We start from the raw sequence: 7,692 nt of genomic DNA, 5'->3' as shown, positions 1-7,692 counted from the left end.
CGCTGGTTGCTATTTGATCGCGTCATATCATTGTTCGGTACAATTTATTCGGTCTTTTCGCTTATTCGGCCGAATAATTTCGGTTGTCGAACATTCGGTGCATCCCTAATCTCACCAATAACATTACAGCATCCAGCAGTAAGTTATTACCTGCAATAATATACAGGGTTTCCATATTTTTTGACCAATGAATTTCCATGACTTTTCCAGTCATTCTTTATTACTGATACTAAACAGCTAATATATTTCTGAACTATTTCAACCAATTAATTAAAAAGAACCAAGTCACTCACAAATTGGACACTACTGTGGCTTTTAAGTTTTATTTTACACAGGAATAATACTAGCATAACTATCAAAATGTTCTGTTGAAACACTGTGCACAGTTCTGGGCCAGTGTGTGTTGTGATTGGCAGCACTCGGCGCCTGGTCGGGAAATGTAATGCCCCTTACCCTTACCAAATATTAATCTATTTATATATATACCCTTTTTTTTAGACTTTATTAATTTCCATATCTTGAAGGAAATCCTTATATTTCAAGCTTTTCCATGACCATGGGAACCCAAAAAGAGCTAGTTCAGCCAAAAATGTAAATTATGTCATAATTTACTCACCCTCAAGTTGTTCTAAACCTGTATGACTTTGTTTCTTCTCCATATTTTCTGTATATTTTGAGAACCAAGGGAACCAAGCAATAATGGTCTTCCTTGATTTTCATTTTATGTTTCAGAGAACAAAGAAAGCCATTCAGGTTTGGAACAACATGAGGGTGAATAAATTACAGTATTTTTGTGTGAACTATCCCTTAGAACCACTTAGCGACCTACAGCAATAAAAATCTCAGTATGTGTGAACACCTCAAATGAGCATAGACTCTCTCCACGAAAACACAAATAGTCACATCTTAACACCGTAGCTGTGAAATTTCCTTTACAATCTGACTCAGATCTCATCCTACTGGCTAAAATAACACTTGGGTGGAGACAAGGATTTACCTGTTTGACCCAGTCCAAGCCAGCATACAGAACACCTTAGCTGAGTGTTGATGTGCTACTCCTACACATGACTTACAGGTTGACCTCCCAGACATGACACTCTGACATAACTCAACAACTTGATACGATAGTCAAAGCTCTTAAACCAGTCTCCCACTGGTAGGCTTATATTAGCAGCACTTAGCCAGGCAACAAACTTGCTTTAAGGTGAAAAAGACACCCAGCGAGGACAACATCCATTGCCTGCAACATTTAGATTTTACCTCAAGCACTTGACAGGAAGTTTAAAAGTTGAAGCTTCGAGCAGTTCCTCTCAAGAGTTTAGCAAATCTGTCTACGTCCATCACTGTCTGATGTGCTTTTAAGGAAAGCAGCCTTGAGGGCAGTTTTCAAGGAATGCAGAATAAAACAAGAGAGGGAAAAACAACAGAAAGGAAGACAAAGGCCACAAATAACAGACCGACAGGAAAAGGCAGACAGAAACAAAGATGACAAGAGCCGAAGTGAATGGATGAACAGAAAAAAATATTTACAAAGAAAAGGGACTGATAGAAACTGAACTGGAGAGAGAACTTCTAGTAAGATGAGTGTTTATCCAGCTGTGAGTCAGCGGCTGACCTTACACTGCTGATGTCAATGGTTTCCGTGTCTCTGTTTATGACTTTGAAACCACATTAACACCTAAATTCACTCTTAAAACATGCCTTGCCTATAAACTACATGCTATAATGTCCTCTTTCAAACACCCATCTGCATTAGTCTTCTGGACAGATTTGTCCAGTGGCAGTGAGCAACAGCCATGTGATGAGTGGGAAAGCTAACTGATAGCTCTCTCCAGATATTGCAGACCTCATTGGGCCATGCAAACAAGCCAAGCAATGTTGAAAGCGCCACAGAGCAGAGGTGCTTACACTGTTTGGGGAAATAACCCCCCACAAAAATTGCTTACTGTAGATGTCTCTGCACATTAAACTAGGATAGTAGAAAGTACTTTAAAGGGGTCCTATTATGCTCTTTTACAAAGTCTTGATTTTGTTTTGGGGGTGTACTAAAACATGCTCTCATGCTAGGTGGTTCGAAAATCGCATTATTTTTCACATAATTTGCATTATTAAAATACCTTTCTTCTAACCACAACCTCGCCCCTCCCCACCCCCCAACCATTCGAATTTCTGTAGGCGGGAATTATTTGTAATGATATTCCAATGAGCTGCTTTGTGATATCACAAAGCCCGGAAAACAAACGCTGTAGTCCAAACGAGGCGTTTGTTGTAGTTCTTGAAAAGGGATTTTTAAAAAACGAAATATCTCCCTTTGGAGTGGACTTTGAGATTTGTAACTTTCTAGATCTTTTTTATGCCCAAACATGCACACTACACACTGACTAAAATTAAAAAAGTTAAAAAGCATAATAGGACCCCTTTAACACTGAAGAAACCCTCATGGTGGGTTCTTCATCCCTGAAGAGACTGTACTGTGCCTCTGCTTGGTCAGCAGGGGGTGAAGTAGGTCAAATGGCAGGTCAGGCAGGCAGATTATCCTGATCAGACGGTGGATTATCCTGTCTGGCAGAAAACAGATCTAGTAGTGTCTACTGTAAGGCCCTCATTAGCTTCCAGACAGTGACTAAGACTGTCTTGCTGGGCCCTGTAGTAAGTTCTTGTAAACATTTGGTTTTGGTGGACCACACGCTGATAAACAAGCATGTCTCAGAGATTCACTCAACATTATCCAAAAAACAAGATGTACATCTGAATGGTAATTTTCTAATTGTTGAAAGGTATGAAGTAAAATTGTAATTCATGCTATTATATAGCACAATTTGTTTTTTAAATCTTAAATAATTTGTAATAATTATGTATAATTAATGATATATTATATAATTTTATGCATCCATTTGATGTTTCTTGCACCCATTTCCAGCAGCAGACAATCTACAGTGCCAAGAACTCATATTTAAAGAACTCATTATAGTCCATGTGCCACAACATAATGGCAAGAAACACATCGAAAAGCTGAACACAAAAACAAACAGGACAGGGTGACCAGTGTATTCTGATTCACAAACAAATGACTCTTAGGAGTCCAACAGTTCAAACACAGGAACAAAGTTATCGAGATGAATCAGTCTGACAAACCCTTGGTTAATGAATCAACATCTGACTCACTGTCTCAAACCTACAAAAGCTTTGTGTACTTAAGGTTTGTGAAGCTGAACTCATTGTGTAATTATGGACAGTTTTTTTTTCATACGTTTATTTAAGTTTTTTTTGTTGCTGTTGTTGTTGTTGAAAAAAAATAAAACAATAGGGGTGCTCCAATCAGGATTTTTGAGGCCGATTGCTGATCACAGGAAGCAGTATTTGCCGATACCGATCACAGATACTGATATTTTTAAAGCCTTCTTTTTATAATTTATAACTATTTATAGTGATACTCCAATCAGGATATTTAGACATTTACTCAGTGCCTTAATTTCATTTTTGAAAATGGGGGGAATTCCCCTCTTAGGTGACTCTTGTTGGGGGGATTTTTTAATTTGAGGGGTGGAGCGGGGCATTTTTTAGACATTTTTCAAATATATATATTAAGAGCAAAGGAAATCCACGTGCGAGCGGGGAGATTCGCGCTCACGCATTATATTAATCTACCTTCGCGATACAACAAAGCAATCTCGACATTTGTCATTAAAATAATGCCATATTTAATCCGTTAACTTGAACGCGGAAAAAATACGCACTGCAAACGGAGTATGTGGCCTTTATAGAGACTGCCGATCAATCATCCCAAAGTGATTATAAGCCGATAGCGATCGGTAGCCGATCAATCAGAGCACCCCTAAATAATAATAACAATAATAACAATTAAATACAATTAATAAAGAAATAATAACCTTTAATGCACTTACAAAATTTATTACAAAATACTTTGAACAAAAATGTAAGCTACAATGCAACTTTTTTGTTCAAAAATAACTAAATTTAAATAACGAGTGAGTACATCATAAATCGTTTTATTTTTGCCGTATCCTGAATAACTGCAGCAAGCCTATAATAATTGTTATTATTTTAGAGCAGATTTTGCATGAATTCGTCATTCGCCTGAGAATGTCACGTCATATCCATAAACCGAGAAAAGTAGCTCTAGCTCTAGCACATGTATGGTGCAGGAGTAGTGTGAAGCAGAAAGTTAGCGGTCACAATGAGTGAAAAATACTAACCATGAACTACGCAAAACCGCAAACCTCCAGGTAATCAACACTTGTGAACACAAAGAAACTCCAAAAAGGGCAAAGTCTGCCTTGGCTTGGCTTTTCAGAGGTGGCGAGAACTGCAAGGATTTAAAACTGACCCAGAGTTGACTTCTTTCTTCTGCCGGGTATACACAACACAATTTTAGGCCCAGTTTTTTACTTGCTGACCGTTTTCTGCAGATCGCGTACAAAAGCCTTATGCAAATTGTGCTTGTTCACATGAGTGACGATCGCATAGTGCGAATTTTCAAAAACGCACTCTGAGAGAAGCGGCGATGCATCACCAAAGCCTGAGAAATGAAAGAGCAAGATAGGCCTAGGGCAAGGAAATAAGGGGAGGAGTCACAGTCTTTTGTGATTCTCTGTATCACTTCTCACGTGTTTTGTACACAAGACAGAGTTAGTTGCCTGTGATTTTTCTTGGTGAAATATTGTGTAATGCGTGTCCCCCAGTCTGACGACTTTGAAAATAGTGTTGTGTATTACTCAACAGGTAAGGTATTTTCTTTAAATCAACACATAGCAATTTAGCTATCTAACAGTAGCTTACGTTTATTATATAGTGTCAGCTATTGTAAAGGGTCATTTCATTATGGGTTGTTGTAGTGCTGGATTTTATTTTTCAAGAATGGACCACATAAATTTGTGCAGAGGTGCAGAGCCAAAGCACTACCAAAACAATGTTCTTCTGCAAGATGCATGCAATTTTATTTATTAACCACTAGAGGGCCAAAAGTTACATAGTGTAGCTTTAACAATCTATTACAGTATCACCGTTCTACATCCATGTTACCTAATCTGAGTCTTAATTTGGCAGTTTGTCTCTACTCTGTTATGCAACATGATATCTATGGAAGACATCCAGCTCTTCATCCCTCTAATCACATATGATGCCTCAACCTGGCTTTAGTCCAGCATCACACGACTTCACTCTCATTCAACCTGCAGTCACCTCGCACAGACAATCAATGCTGAGCACCAAATAGCCTCTGCAGGCCACAAGGAACAACAGAAGAGGTCTAAAAGAACAAAGGTCAACTCAACTGCATCCATTGGTTTGGTTGGTTGGTTGGTTGGTGTTTTAACTCCATGCCAGCTTCCTTGGATATTTTTGTAGTGAGTAACAAGTTGAAATACTACAAAAGAGACATTTGAAAACCTATAAGGATTTGGACAAAAACTCCAAAACGGATACTTGTTTTGACTTATTTGACAAACAAAAAAAAATGTTTGATGACGAGCAACAAAATTTCCTAAAAGAACTTAAACCAGCATAATGTAATAAAATAGGTTTAAGAAATATTGGACTCTGACATAAACTTGTGTCAACTGCATCTGCAACACTGCACAAATCAATGTTCCACAAGCCTGGCAGTTTCCATTTTAGGAAAAGCCAGGAAGACGCAGGTGACGGATCCTCTGACCCAATATAACATAAGGTGTCACAGGATTATTCCTGCAATAATAGACTCTGCCGGGAACAGCGATGCCCATTTAGCCATCAGGGGTGAGAGAATTCAATCCCTCCCAGCCACCAACTCTGACGCAGCTATCTGACATTTTCAATCCAGCAGGGCACATTTGTGCCACTAATGAAGTCTGTAATGTCTCACTGTCGAGAAGCTTCACACCTCAGTCTGACACCGACTGCTTTGCCAAAACTTCACTTGAACCAACAGTGAGAAAATATCCAACAGGGACAAAAGCTTGAGGGAAACATGTCGCCAGGTGACGGTGCGGTTGGATGAGCCTGATAGTCTTGGCATCCCATTTCTATTACTGAAAGTGAATGATAAACAAGCGAGCTATCTGGCCAAAGTGTCGCTACAGTTTACTTAAGCGAAAGTGATTTAGAGGCCGTTTCGTTTTTTGCCATTTTATCTTTGGATGTCAATTGAACAATTCTGTTTAGACAGATAGTGCACAGGCTTGCATGCGGCAAAAGCCATGTTTGGGATTTTCTCTGTCCAGTTAATTATATTAATAAGACACAACTGTGCTTACATAATCAGCCTTAACCTAATTTTAAAAGGCCACTTCTGGAGTGCAAAAGGACAAGAAAACCTTGAATGTTCACACTAGCAGCTCAGGCTATTTTACTGTCACATCGCTGAGTGATGTGCTCTCCACCGTCTCCATCAGCCCCAGACTGACGTCATCCCCGCAGCAGGAGCCCAGTGCTGAGGAAGCACAGGTCCAGGCTGGAGCAGTTATTTTCCACTAAACAGAAATAAGACAGGGTGGGTTGCGGTTGCCATGGAAACCTAGACCTGGTGCTGTTTTCGGAAGGATGAGGTGCAAGCACATGGGGCGGTCAAGCACAAGATACAGCCAGGCACAAACAGTGTCCTTATGTTTATATGTCCTATTCCAATAATTACATCCAAGATGACTTTAGCATTTATTAAAAAAAAACGTCATTTTTGTTATCCAAAAAATACTGAATAAATGTATAGCATGGAATGGTACAGATCACATACCAGGGGATCAGAGGATGTGACCCACGGTTGGAGAGTTTAGTCGTTCTCCTGTAAGCATGAGCCAGTGAGCATCACTTTGGCCGGGCACAAGCAACTGCATTTCCCTCGTACCATCTGTGAAGCTGCGAGGCCACCTGAATCTGGGCCAGTTCCCTACAAACTCTCTCTCCACAGCGCAGAGAGAGGCTGAGATCACAAATGCAACTATTGGGCAAATTTATCAGAATTGGCTTCAGTGCTGTTACAATACAAGTTAATTAATTCAGCTGTTTGAAACGGCAACCATTTTTAAATAATCGGGAATAACACCTGAAAATAAGTTCCATCTAACAGCAATTCATCTACATATCATCATCCAAATTAGGGCTGTGCAAAAAAATCGCATGCGATTTTCACGCTCATCTCATCAGTAAAGCCGAGATGCGCATGAAAATCGCATTCGATTATTTGCACAGCCCTAATCCAAATGTTTTGTCACTTCAACAAATCCATCTATGTCAACTAGAGCCCAACCAATATGGGTTTTTTGGGGGCCAATGCCGATACCGATATTAGGGAGTAAAAAAAGCCAGATACCGATATATCGGCCGATATTCTTTATAAACACATTTCATTACACCAAATACACAAAATAATGTTCTTTTTAGCAGCATCATATGACCCCTTTAACAATTTAATAAACTTTATTATTTAAAATGAGGCTGACATCAGTGCACTTAACAGTATCACTTGACTTATTATAAATAACAACACAAATAGAACAAAATATACATGTAACAGTTCGTAGTTCGGGAACGAGGCGGGAACCGGCGAACGTTCAAAGAAAACTTTGATAAAATAAACAAACACAAAATGAAAGTAAAGTGGCAGCCCCTCGTGGACGACTGGTGCACACAAAACACAAAATAAAATCCAGGCCTGGTCCTCTCTCGTCCAACACTGTCGTCACTCCTCCTTTTATC

General features: G+C 39.4%; 1 protein-coding gene across 5 annotated transcripts in view; it reads right to left on the bottom strand.

The window, feature by feature from the left end:
- usp54a (ubiquitin specific peptidase 54a) overlaps positions 1 to 7,692 on the bottom strand; it is a 74,997-nt gene that overhangs the window by 40,885 nt on the left and 26,420 nt on the right. Inside the window, exon 1 of one of the 5 annotated variants that reach the window (XM_016497451.1) lies at positions 1,261 to 1,282. The exons of the other annotated variants lie outside the window; for them this stretch is intronic. The gene's annotated coding sequence lies outside the window, so the exon portion shown is untranslated. Of the gene's footprint in view, positions 1 to 1,260; positions 1,283 to 7,692 lie in introns of those variants that run through there. 5 annotated transcript variants of the gene reach the window in all.

This window comes from Sinocyclocheilus anshuiensis, unplaced genomic scaffold (genome assembly GCF_001515605.1).
Source record: "Sinocyclocheilus anshuiensis isolate Anshui unplaced genomic scaffold, SAMN03320099.WGS_v1.1 scaffold1224, whole genome shotgun sequence".
NCBI lineage: Eukaryota > Metazoa > Chordata > Actinopteri > Cypriniformes > Cyprinidae > Sinocyclocheilus > Sinocyclocheilus anshuiensis.
This window is presented reverse-complemented; position numbering and strand designations above follow the sequence as displayed.